The sequence below is a fragment of the Danio rerio genome, chromosome 18, assembly GCF_049306965.1.
Source record: "Danio rerio strain Tuebingen ecotype United States chromosome 18, GRCz12tu, whole genome shotgun sequence".
NCBI classification, from domain to species: Eukaryota; Metazoa; Chordata; class Actinopteri; order Cypriniformes; family Danionidae; genus Danio; species Danio rerio.
The window spans coordinates 26,267,922-26,280,704 of NC_133193.1; the positions used below are offsets into that span (position 1 = coordinate 26,267,922).

Here is a 12,783-nt window from a genome sequence, read left to right on the forward strand (position 1 = left end):
TTGTTGTTGTTTTTCCAGAACAAAGCTCTGTGCCCTACAATGAAGTCCAATTTAGCTATCACGTGAATGAATAATGCATTGTGGGTTTTATTTATTAAGTCAGTTTGTTGCAGTGTTTTTGTGAGCTTTAATTATTCATGTATTTAAATTTTATACGATCAAGGCACCATTGGGTAGCTACGGAAATTGTGTTATTAGCGTCAAACGCACTTTTTGACCTTTTCCTTCATCTGACTGTTTGATTAGACCTGCAAGTCAATTTGACTAGAGCTGAAGTGCATGTAATAACATATCCAATGGTTCTGCAATTCATAAAGTATGTTTTGAACTCAATGCTTGGGCCTTTTCCAAGCAGACTATTTTTTTGCTGGGAAAGCATTTTTTACCACTGAATGGGAGCAGAGCATCTCAACAGCAGCACATTTACTTAATTCTGAGGCTACAAAAAGGTCTAGATTGACGGCTAGCATGATCTGTCAGTCTGAGTCCAATCAGTCCAGATCAGTCCAATCAAAACACCCCTGCTCCAAAATAGTCACTGGTTGGTCTTTACTCATTGTCCCACTATACATACCCACCCAACATACCTGAGATCCAGTTTCTACAAGTTGAACTTTGAAGGTATCATTACAAATTACTCTAATTTATATGAAATAATTCTGCAAAAAAAAAAAAAAAAAATTGCTAAAGTTTAAAATGTCAAACTAAAATAAAAAAACTATTGCTGTTATGCAGTTAAAACATACTTTTCTTTTAACAGTAAGTTTTAAATTTTAAAGATTATGAGGACTGATGTTGATAGGTTTCCATTGCTGCCACTGCACAAGGCCTTATTTTAATAAAAGTAGATGTAGGCATGTTACCCATACATTATTACATGCCTCTCCAAAATGCTTGATTCTGATTGGTCAATCACAAATTCCATGGAATGTTATTCCCAGATGACAACCGGTAAAACTAATAATAAAATGAATGCTAATAAAAATAGATGTAATATAAACAACCAGCTACTAACCATTCATTTACTCATTCAGTCATTTATTTTCCTTCAGCTTAGTGATTTTCTTTATCAAGGGTCGCCAGAGAGGAATGAACCACCAACTTCCAACTATCCAGCATATGTTTTACACAACGGATGTCCTTCCAGCTGCAACTCAGTACTGGGAAACACCCATACACACATTCACACACATTCACCACAACCAATTTAGTTTATTCAGTTCACCTATAGCCATTGTCTTTGGACTATGGGGTAAACGGGAGCACCTGGAGGAAACCCTTGCGAACATGGGGGGAAACATGCAAACTCCACACAGAAATGCCAACTGACCCAGCCAGGACTCGAACCAGCAACCTTCTTGCTGTGAAGCAACAGTGCTAACCACTGCATAAATTTCAACAAATTCAATTACACAGATTACCATGCAAATGAATATGTAATTTATCTTTTCAAGTAAATCAAAGTTGTCAATTCATTTAGAATTCAGAGTTTAAGCAATTGAGTCCACTTAATATGAACCTTATTGCTCTATTAATTAGGCTACACAGTGGACATTTAAATCATGAATAATTAATATGCAAGCAGCTCAATTGCCTCAGTTAAATATTATTTAACATGCATATTGTTTGATAGCTATGCGGTTTCCTTTTATATTCGGCGTCTCTTTGTTCTTTTATTTTCCATCTTCTTTCATGTTTTTATGCATTTGATCTTTATTTCCACTAATTGTTTGCTAAATTCTGCATGGCATTGTTCTGTTCTGTCTTTTTCAAGAATAGCAGTATGGCTAAACAGATGTTTAGAGTACTGAATATGATTTTTAATATAAGCCTTGCTTAAATGAATGAATGAATGAATGAATGAATGAATGAATGAATGAATGAAGGAAGGAAGGAAGGAAGGAAGGAAGGAAGGAAGGAAGGAATGAATGAATGAATGAATGAATTATGCTTGTCTTTTGTCTTTTGTGTCCCATAACGTCACTCACTTCGTGAAGTTTATTTATAAACAAATTTCGAGAGGATCACGTGCTTATGATTGTTCACAGCTGTTCCAACTTTAGCTAACGACTGATTATCCTATCAGATGATCCTTAACTCACTAAAAATAACCAGACTTTTTCTCATCTCAATATCTTCGTTATCTTCGAGTTCACCTTTCAGCATCCATATCTGACACTTAGCTACAACAAGCAAGAGGGGGAGTCATCGAGATCTACCTGAGCTCAAACTCCCCTCTCGCCTTGCAACGAGAGGGAGCCCAGGGCTCGAGGATCTTATAAGCTCAGGGCTCTCTCCGAGGACAGCATGCCAAACTAGCTTTATTATCAATCATCAGCTAAGTGTGGACTCTTGAATTGTTCCTTTGAGAGTTACAAGTCTGCAACGAGTTGAGTGATGTCACAAATTGTCTATAAGAATGGACTAAATCAGAGTAGAAAACAGAGACTGACCACTAGTCGTCAAGTTCTTCTTTTGAGCCTTATTATTATTATTGGTGGCACAGTGGCTCAGTGGTTAGCACTGTTGATTCACAGCAAGAAAGATGCCAGTTTGAGTCCTGGCCAGATGGTATTTCTGTGTGGAGTTTGCATGTTTTCCCCGTGTTGGCGTGGGTTTTCTCTGGGTGCTCCGGTTTCCCCCACAATCCAAAGACATGCGATTTTGTGAATTAAATAAACTAAATTGGCCGTAGTGTATAAGTGTGTGTGGATGGGTGTTTCCCAATAGGGAAATGGCAGAAGGGTTAAAACATATACTGCATAAAACATATTCTGGAATAGTTGGCAGTTCATTCTGCTGTGGAGACCTCTGAAATAGAGACTAAGCTGAAGAAAAATTAATTATTATTATTATAGGACAAAAAAGAGAAAACATATTTCTCCCATTCAGGCCTCTATTCATGGGCTCACTGTGAAACACAGAATTGATTTTAAAATTTAACATATGTATTTAAAGCACTACATGAACTTGCACCAGCCTTTATATCTGAACTCTTAAGTTTGTATTCTCCCCAAAGATCCCTGCGGTCCTCTGCTCAGCTCCTGCTAATTGTTCCTAAATCCCACTTGAAAACAAAAGGAGACAGAGCCTTCTCAGTCTATGCTCCAAAAGTTTGGAACACATTACCTCTAGAAATTAGAGCTTCATCTACATTAAGTTTTTTTTTTGTTAAATCAGTCAAAAACTATTCTCTCTGGCCTGTTGATATTTTTTCTCTCTCGTTTTTTAGGACTTGAATATGCAGATTTTTTTTTTTGTAGCATATATTGTCCTGTCTTTCTAACTGCTTATTATTGTTGCTATGTTTGTAAAGCACTTTAGTTAACATTCATGTTGTTTTAAGATGTTATATAAAAAAGTGGCGCAGTGGGTAGCATCGCCTCACAGCAAGAAGGTCGCTGGTTCAAGCCTCGGCTGGGTCAGTTGGCGTTTCTGTGTGGAGTTTCCATGTTCTACCCGTGTGCGCGTGGGTTTCCTCCAGGTGCTCTGGTTTCACCCACAGTCCAAAGACATGCGCTATAGGTGAATTGGGTTAGCTAAATTGCCCATAGTATATGTGTGTGAATGATTGTGTATGGATGTTTCCCAGTGATGGATTGCTGCTGGAAGGGCAGCCGCTGTGAAAAACATATGCTGGATAAGTTGGCGGTTCATTCCGCTGTGGCGACCCCAGATTAATAAAGGGACTAAGCCAAAAAGTAAATAAAAGAATGAAATGATAAATAAAATTAACCTTGATCTTGACCTATTATTAAATTAATTCTATATTTTTCTGCCTTAATAGATCGCTTAAAAGAACATTTATACGGATTACAATCCTGTCTCAATATGAACTACAAGTCCTGTCCTGTCCTGCTCTTCATTGATTACAAGTACCGATTACACACACATATAGAGTTTACGGCTCACGGTTTCTTTGCCTTGCCTTCCGTGTTTGAAGCTTGCTTTGTTTTGTTTGTTTATTCCTGTCTGCTGCCTGCCTTTGAACATCTGCCTGTTTATCGACCATGACTCTGGATTGCCCTTATACATCTGTTTGCTCCTGTGTTGACTGTTGCTTGCCTGACCATTTTCTGTTCAACAAACCTGCATTTAAATTCACACTCCATTGTCAGCGTCTCCATTGTTACATAGCTCTCTGGCTTCATTAGTCTTAATTTAATGTTGGTTATTCATTGGAGAATGTGTCTTTTGATTGTTTATTTCATTCTTATTTATGACACAAGTGTTTTTTTTTTGTTTTTTTTTTTGGATTGTTGCATTCCCAAATCTGAGTTTAAAAAGAATTCATAATATGAATGTGAATGTATGAATGAATGAGTGAAGCGTCAGATTCAAAGCTGTTTGACTGCATTAAACCCCATCTCCTGCACGTTTCTTTTGAGATGAGATGACTCTAGACGTTTACCGGAACATTGTGTCAGAAAGATTTATAGCATTCCTTCCCCTTACAGACACAACTCATCCTTGAGCAATGCCCCAGTCTTTCTCACATGCCCATCCATTTCAGCTCTCATGGCCAATATTTCCCCCTTAAGGACAGTTTTGTGAACGAAGCAGCCTATAGCGTGGATGGCTTGCATTTTATGTACTTGAGATATACATTAAAATTGATATGACAGTAATCCTCTCAACAATGTACTGTCTTATACCCCACTCCCCAATGCATTTTTTTTTCTGGAGAATGTGCTCAGACATGCCAGTCAGATGGCAGACTTGTGGAAAATGTGGAAAAGCAACTCCCATACGTACTGTCCCACTTCTCCCTGCATAACTCTTGATCCTTCATTAAACATTTCATGGCTGACAGAGAGTAAAGCTCTAGCCTTTTCACTGCCATGGTGTCAGAGCAAAACTACAGTCAAGTGCTCTTTATGCTGTTGTAGTAACTTTGTGTCATGCTAGGATGGGAATTTTCTGTTTACGAGATGTATCCTTTTAGATGCATCAACAGTACAGAGTGTGAACTGAACACATTTCTGACTGCAAAAGTTGTGGAGTGTTACATTGTTAGCAAGAGTATTAATAACATGTTTCAGGGATTTAAAAAAAAGCTTTAAAATTTCTCATTTAATTTAGTGTATTTCTTGCGATTTGTTGATGAAATTGACTAGGACTTTTTGAGCAAACATTGTTTCTGCAACGAAAAGTGGTCACTACAACCTGACCTCACAATAAATATTTTTACACATTAGGTTTCCAATCAAATTTTACTTATACATACATTTAACTGTATGTAACTATACAGGTGATATTACTTCATGTTAATACAGTATATTGTGTCATGTTTCAACTGATTATTTTAAGATTACTTTAGTTTATTACTGGAAGCCACTGCCTTTCTATATATAGATAAATAAAATACTTGGGATCACTTTATTTTGATGGTCCCATTTTGCTGACTATGGCTTCACTTTAGCTTGAAGGCGTAGGCCTAAGGGGAAGGGCTAGATACCCCTTGACACAGAGCTTTTTCAGGACTCTACTCAAACTAGGGGGTACACATTTCTTTTTAGAATACACCAGCTACAATGAAAGCATGGCTGCATATGGAAGTCAGGATATGCACAAATGATTATTTTTGTCATTATTACAAATTTTTACAACAAATAAGCACATGTTTTAAATGTATTTCTAACCGTGTTCATGTTTTTTCATCATGCTTAAAAAAACAATAAAAAAACGTAAAATTGCTATCTATAATGTATGATAATAAATCTTGTATAGTAGTCCCACAACATAGTTTCACATCTGTCACTTGATGACACTCGAAGAGAGGGGTCTGGATGCAGACCCGGTGCCGATGCAGTCTGAGCTGCATGCAATACTTTTTAATGGGCTCACCTAACCACACCCTTATCCCTACTCCTCACAGAGACGTTGTCACATCCCCGGCTTGTTCCTGCTGCTACAATCACCATTCTCCCTCACCATCTCATTCCTGCAGCTCCAATCATCGCTCTCCCTCACCAGCCTCCTCTCACCACCAGTTCTAATTACACTCACTTGCACCATCAATCACAGTTCATTATATAGACTTACCTTTTTCAGTCGATCATCAGATGGAAGCAAAGTCAGATGGTTCACCTCACCTTCTCCCACACTCGCTTTCTTCAGTGGATGTCTCCCAATCTCAGCTTGCATCATAAAGGCTGCATCCATATTGAACTCAAAGACCCTGTAAGAAAAATCTAAAGTTAATGGCTGGGAATGAGCTTTTCACAGCGTCTGGTACAACGTTAATGTTGTTTTTGTGTGTTTATATGATATTGCCACATTGTATCATTATGAAAACATGATATCATTGCCTACAGGGATTTTCTGAAGATAAATACCAAAAATATAACACAACTGGAATAATTACAGGAGTCGCCATTGTCAATCTCATATGAAGTAAGAGCTTGTGATGGCATATGATGATGCGTTGGTAATAAAGCCATTGCCATTCACACTGTTTCAAGGGCCAAAGGGAATAGAATTGAGGTTGGGCCTATAAATTACATTGCAAATACATGCCAACTTATTCGCATTAGAGTACTAGTAGAATGTCTATTTATTATCTGCTAATACTGATCCACCAGCAGACATTCTTCTGACTAAAAGAAACTTTACATGTACATGCCAATTAACACTGAAATCCAAAACCTAATCTTACATTTTACTAAAATTGGCATGTACTTGACATTTAATGTACAAATCACCAAAATTTGTTAAAAGTGACCATTAAAATAAACTGATACCGCATTATTTTCTCAAACTGTTTTAGCAGGATATTTGCAAACGAGGTATTAAAAGGTAAATATTGTGCAAAATAGGTATTTAAGGTTTAATATCAGGCAAAAGAGGTATTTAAGGTTTAATATTGTGCAATAGAGGTATTTAAGGTTTAATATTGAGCAAAAGAGGTATTTAAGGACTAATATTGTGCAAAATAGATATTTAGGTTGAAGCAAGCAGCGCAACATGATTTTAGTACATTTATAGTAAACATTGTTTTCCTCTGTGTATAATGGAGCTTAAATAAAGTGCCATGTGCATAAAAGAGTGTTTCTACAATGCTTTTACAGGTGGTTTGTCATACCTACGCACCTGTACACTGAAAAAAAATGATTCAAAGATGATTCCTTGGATTTACTCAATTTTTTATGTTAGGAGGTTGTAAACTATTTATTTGGGCTGAATTTAAACAAACAAATTAAGTTGAACATTACTAAACTTAATTTGTTTGTTTAAATTCAACACATATAAATTGTTTCCAACAGTTTGCATGCAACACTCACAATTTAAAATGCAAAATGTTATCAAAGGACATGGAGTGATTAAGAAAGTGTCTATCGTGCAAATATTCAACCTGGAGCAAGAGTCAGAGAGATGAGAGGGTGTCTTTTATACAAGTGGTTTGTTAAGCGAACGAATGGTTTGTTAACCCAACGAATGCTTGGGGAGGTGGTGGATGAGTTATCAAAGGGGGTGAATTGACTAGACTCTAACAGCCTGTGCGATTTAAATGTATTTATTTATTTAAAGAGCACATCTATAAATTGATAGTTGCTTCATTTTAATTAAGGGTATACACAGTTATTTCAGATGTAATGAGTCATGCTGGTAGACAAGGATGGTTATCTTTTAAGGGTTTTATTCTAAACAAGTCACTGAATCAAAGTGAGGAGGCAGGAGAGTGGTGTAACGGCTGTTAGCAATCTCATCAACAGCTCACAAGGTATACATGTGATGTTAACAATCTCACACACAGTTCGTTCTTGGGAACATCAGAAGGTGAGTATATAAGCACACAGTTCATCAGGTAAATGGTAGATCTGCAGGGAAACAGTGTAATAGTTTATTCACTTCCCTTATTCAGTTGTTTGGGGATCTGAAGGCTCAGGAGACTACCATGGATAAAGAGGAGTAGACAAATAAGCGAAGGTAAAGCGAACCATCCAACTTTGATATTGGCCCATGAACAGGAGAATAAGGTAGGTCTTTATAGTATCGATTGATTGAGGTAACAGGTGCAGGTGATTAGAAGGCTGGTGATGGTTCGCGCGATTGGTGAGAGGTGGTTTGTGAGGGAGAGCGGTGATTGGAGAAGCAGGAATGAACCAAGGGTGTGACATAATGTATGACTTGCATTTTAAAATGAAATTTTGAACAGGAGATCTTAGTTTAATGAACGAAGCATCTTTGATTTATGTGTATCCAATCATTTTTAAAAAGTGTTAAGAGTTTTGTTAAATTTGCAATTTTGACGATGGTTGTGAATTTTGCGTCTAGCTTTTTAAGAAATTATATTAGAGTGCTGAAATTCATAACAAAATGATTTTAAAAAACGAATAGAAATTTTGATTTAATATAAATTTGTGTAAATTCAAAGGTCCAACCTGCATACAAACAACATGACAAATTCACCATTATTTTTGCAAAAAAAAAGGTATATAACTGCTATGCATTGTTGTGTATACAATGAGTGCCTGCATTTAATTTAAAAAAAGAACAGACAGTGCTTATTATTTCACAAACAGACTGGATTGTCCATCTTTTCTGAGCCAGAAAATAGCAAACTGCAGCTGTCATGCTTTTGTAATCACTGCTATAATGAACATTATTATGCAGACCGAACCTTCAGTAGTCACGTGTCCCTCACTGATCCTGCAATGCACACCAGACATGAATACCATTTGGCTAAAACACATTTTAATCCGTCAGAGGAGATTCTCTGTGTGAAAACGATGTTCTTCCGCCATGTCTGAAAACAAACATGTTGCCAAAATGAACACTCATGATGTGTGCCAAAGTAGATCTTTTTCATCCACCTAATTCCATTTTCAGCCAAGTAGGCATGGATTTCCCTTAAATTATAGTGAGTGTGTGCAAAAGGCTCATTCTGATTAAAACTGAAGGTGAGTTTGATGGAAATGAGACAGCAGGAGGGCGATTACCAGTGTTGTAAAGGGCAGAAATGAGATTTGGCAAAGGTTAAACAGATGTGTTCATGACATGAGAAATAGAGCTTACAGGTAACTGATCTGAGAACAGCTGTGATCAGGATCCAGGCTTTTAATGACCACCATTTGAATTTATGATGCACAAAAAACTAAACCCTTCATTTAAGGCATCCAATATCATATTGAAGTGTATAGGACTGCTGTGAAACACAAGTAATCCTAAACATAGACAGATCATTATCGGTCGACTGCAGTTTCTGATGCTACCTGAGATGTAAATATGTCACTTGCAGGTCCATGCAAAATTCTCCACACCATCTGCTGTGTGTGTTTCTCTAGTAAATGTTTTACATTTATTTGGTTATAAGGTTATAAGATCCTGTCAGTTTATTAAAAGTCAGAGAATAGGAAGTTCAGATGTCATCCAATTTTAGTGATCATCAGTCTTCATGTGCTGCATATTTGAATCTATTACAATCAAATCAATAATTTAGTTATTATTTATTTTTTAATATTGTGCCGGTGTTTAGCCTGTATCAGACTAAACTTACTTTATTTTACTTCCTATTGCGCTGGGTTAAACCCATTGTGGAGTAGGAGCTAATTTAATTCCTTTTTTTATTACAGCTAATAACATTGGGCCTCAATTATCAATATCTTTTTAAAGTTGGCATGAAATGAAAGTTATAATTGTTATTTTTCCCTTAGCATGATGTACATCCAATTGATACAGTCCTAGAAAAAAATGTAAGATAATGCATGAACCAATTGGAATTAATTGGATTGAAAGATGGGTTTTGCTAACAAAATAGAAAAAGAAAAAGGCATCCCATGCTACTAGAATTAAGTCATTTTAAAGGGACAGGGAAGCTTTTTTGATTAAAAAAAGAAAGTTATTTGTTATGGAAAATAATTTTTTACAAAATAATGAAGTACACAGATACATCATTTATAACAAGGACTATATACACAGATTTCATGCCCATTTTTTTGGTGAACTTATTAAAAACAACTTTTTTATTGTATGCTGGAATCATGACATGTTCTTAAGCAGCACTGTTCTCACATGCATTTCTAAGAATGGTGAATCCTAAATTATTAACTTAGAACATGACAGTTTTTTATTCAAAATTAGCATATCAACAAAAAATACATTCATTCATTCATTTTCTTTTTGGCTTAGTGCCTTAATAATCTGGGGTTTGCCACAGCGGAATGAACCGCCAACTTAACCACTTTGCATTTATGCAGCAGATGCCCTTCTAGCCACAACCCATCTCTGGGAAACATCCACACACTCTCATTCTCACACACACACACACACACACACACACATACACTACAGACAATTTAGTCTACCCAATTAACCTGTACTGCATGTTTTTAAACTGAGGGGGAAACCAGAGCACCCGGAGGAATCCCAAGCGAACGCAGGGAGAACATGCAAACTCCACACAGAAACGCTGAGGCTCGAATCAGCGACCCAGCAACCTTCTTGCTGTGCGGTGACAGCACTACCTACTGCGCCACTGCGTCACCACAGAAATATATCTTAGGGCCATGTGCAAAGAAATGTTGGCTTATCGAAGTCCAACACAGAAACGCCAACTGACCCAGCCGAGGCTCAAACCGGTGACCCAGTGACCTTCTTGATGTGAGGCGGCAGCACTACCTACTCCGCCACTGCGTCGCCATGAATTAAAACAGTGTATTTCAAATAAATGCATGAAGTAACCACGCAGAAATACACACAGAGCCCCTAAGAGAGTGCATTTGGCAAGTTCTTGACATCCTGTACAATACCTTTAAATATTCAAATTTTATCAAGCTATTATGAACAAAACTGCTATAACTATTTGGAACAAACTATCATCACTTAACTGGACTAATACAGAGTGGTTGTTGATTTTGCTCTTAGTTATGAACAAATTTTTAATAGGAAATATTACCCTGCAGGCACAGGATGTCAACATGACATCATATTGATGTTGTACCCTAACGTCATGAGGTTGTTGGATTTTGTTTGGAAATAAAAATAAAGTTGACATCAAAACCCAACATCAGGCCGACATCACTGTCCAATGTCCATCCTAAAATTAACCAAATATCAACGAATCATGTTACACCTTGACGTTGTGTGGACATTACCACTATGAAACCTATCAGACATTGGATTTTGTTTACTTTCCAACACTACTTAAAATCCACCAAATATCAATGTAATTTGACGTCGTTATTGAACGTCAAAATAACGTTGTTCTTAGACACTGGCTAGACATTGAATTTTGGTCACCTGACGTCATGCCTTATATCTAATCTAATGTCAACGTCTTATGTTGTGGGCCTGCTGTGTAGTGAATGTCAAATGTTTGTGAAAAGTGCATTAAGAACTAATTTGTTTGTAAGAATGGTAGAAGCTTATTCTTCCTAGTTCATGCCAAAACTGGTTCTACCAAGGTTATAAGAATTATCAAAATATTCCCTATAAAGAGAGAAATGAGCATTGGATCATTAGTATTCAGAGCTTAAGTCACCTCTTTTCTCTTACCGTCTCATTGAGAAGTGCTTGCAGCGTACAAAATAAAAAATATACTAATAATATTTTATGTTCCTAGAGTTTTTACCCTCCACAGCTGTCCAATATAATGTATAACCTTTTTCAATAATAAATGCACTGTCGAGGGCTGTACACTCACTTCAATTTAATAAATGTTTCCACGTTTACATTAATTTAGCAGATTTTTTCCACAAAACCGCAATGCTAAAATGCTAATTCTGACTGGACTTGGTCATTCGTCAGTATGAATGAATCTATATGCCTTACCAGTCCAGCCAGATTATATATTACAAACACAATTTCACAACTTCCTCGAACACGGAGGATCATATTTCATAAGACAGAGGCTGTCGAAAGGATGACTTGCCTCTTGACACATCATAACTTTGAGAAAGTATATGGTGAATGTTCATTGTGTGAGACATTACGATATTTATTTGATTCTTACAGACGAAGCTCCTCTCTTCGACTTTCCATATGACTAGCTATTTTTGTCTGGGTGGGTGTGTGTGAACAGCTAGGTCAATGTTTGCATGTGAATATATACGTGTGTGTGTGTGCGAGCTTGAAAATGTGTAAGACCTTGTCTCTTCTCATTAACTGGATCCATAACCTGCGCTAGTGGAACAAATGGGGTTGTAGTTTCAACTTGCCCCGTTTTGACAAATGACTTATTCTCCCCATCCACTGCCTCCTGCCTGCCTAAGGTGCTGAAGTGACAATGATGCAGGTATTCTGTGTCTCAGCCAGAAGAGCTTTGAGGTTTTTAGAAGGTTTGCAAGCATGGACACCCCCAGGTGCATTTATGTCTACACACACACACAAAATAAACACACAAAGTCAAGGCTACAGAGTGATATCGTCTGTTAACAGCTGCACTGCTGTAACACCTCGCTCTGGTTCATAGACCCCAAGAGTAACAAATAAACACACATGTGCGTGTACACAAAGCGCGCATACTTAACATATCCGATTGCAATCCAGATCCATTTAGTCGTCAGATATTCACTTGACAATAAGTATGAAAGGAAACCGCAAAGAGTGTGAAATAATGTTGTGTTTTGGAGAATTTCCTAAATCTCTGAGGAGTTTTGTGTTTGTTCTCCGACCTCTGGCCCTTAATCTCCCTCTCGTCAACCCAGATTTGCTGCTTTTGACACTTCGCTTTGCCGTGGCACAAATTCAACAGACAAGCTGACAAACCAGGTCAAGGTGTAAAGCGAGCTTGCACCTGTGGCTCTTTTGTTCTTTCAACACTTGCTTTAGCATACGAAAGTA

General features: G+C 37.2%; 1 long non-coding RNA gene across 1 annotated transcript in view; it reads right to left on the bottom strand.

Moving 5' to 3' along the window:
* Window positions 1–4,246: 4,246 nt before the first annotated feature.
* Window positions 4,247–12,783, bottom strand: part of LOC141378835 (uncharacterized) — an 82,760-nt gene continuing 74,223 nt past the window's right edge. Inside the window, exon 4 of the long non-coding RNA XR_012394328.1 lies at window positions 4,247–6,181. This is a non-coding gene — a long non-coding RNA (uncharacterized lncRNA). The remainder of the gene's footprint in view (window positions 6,182–12,783) is intronic.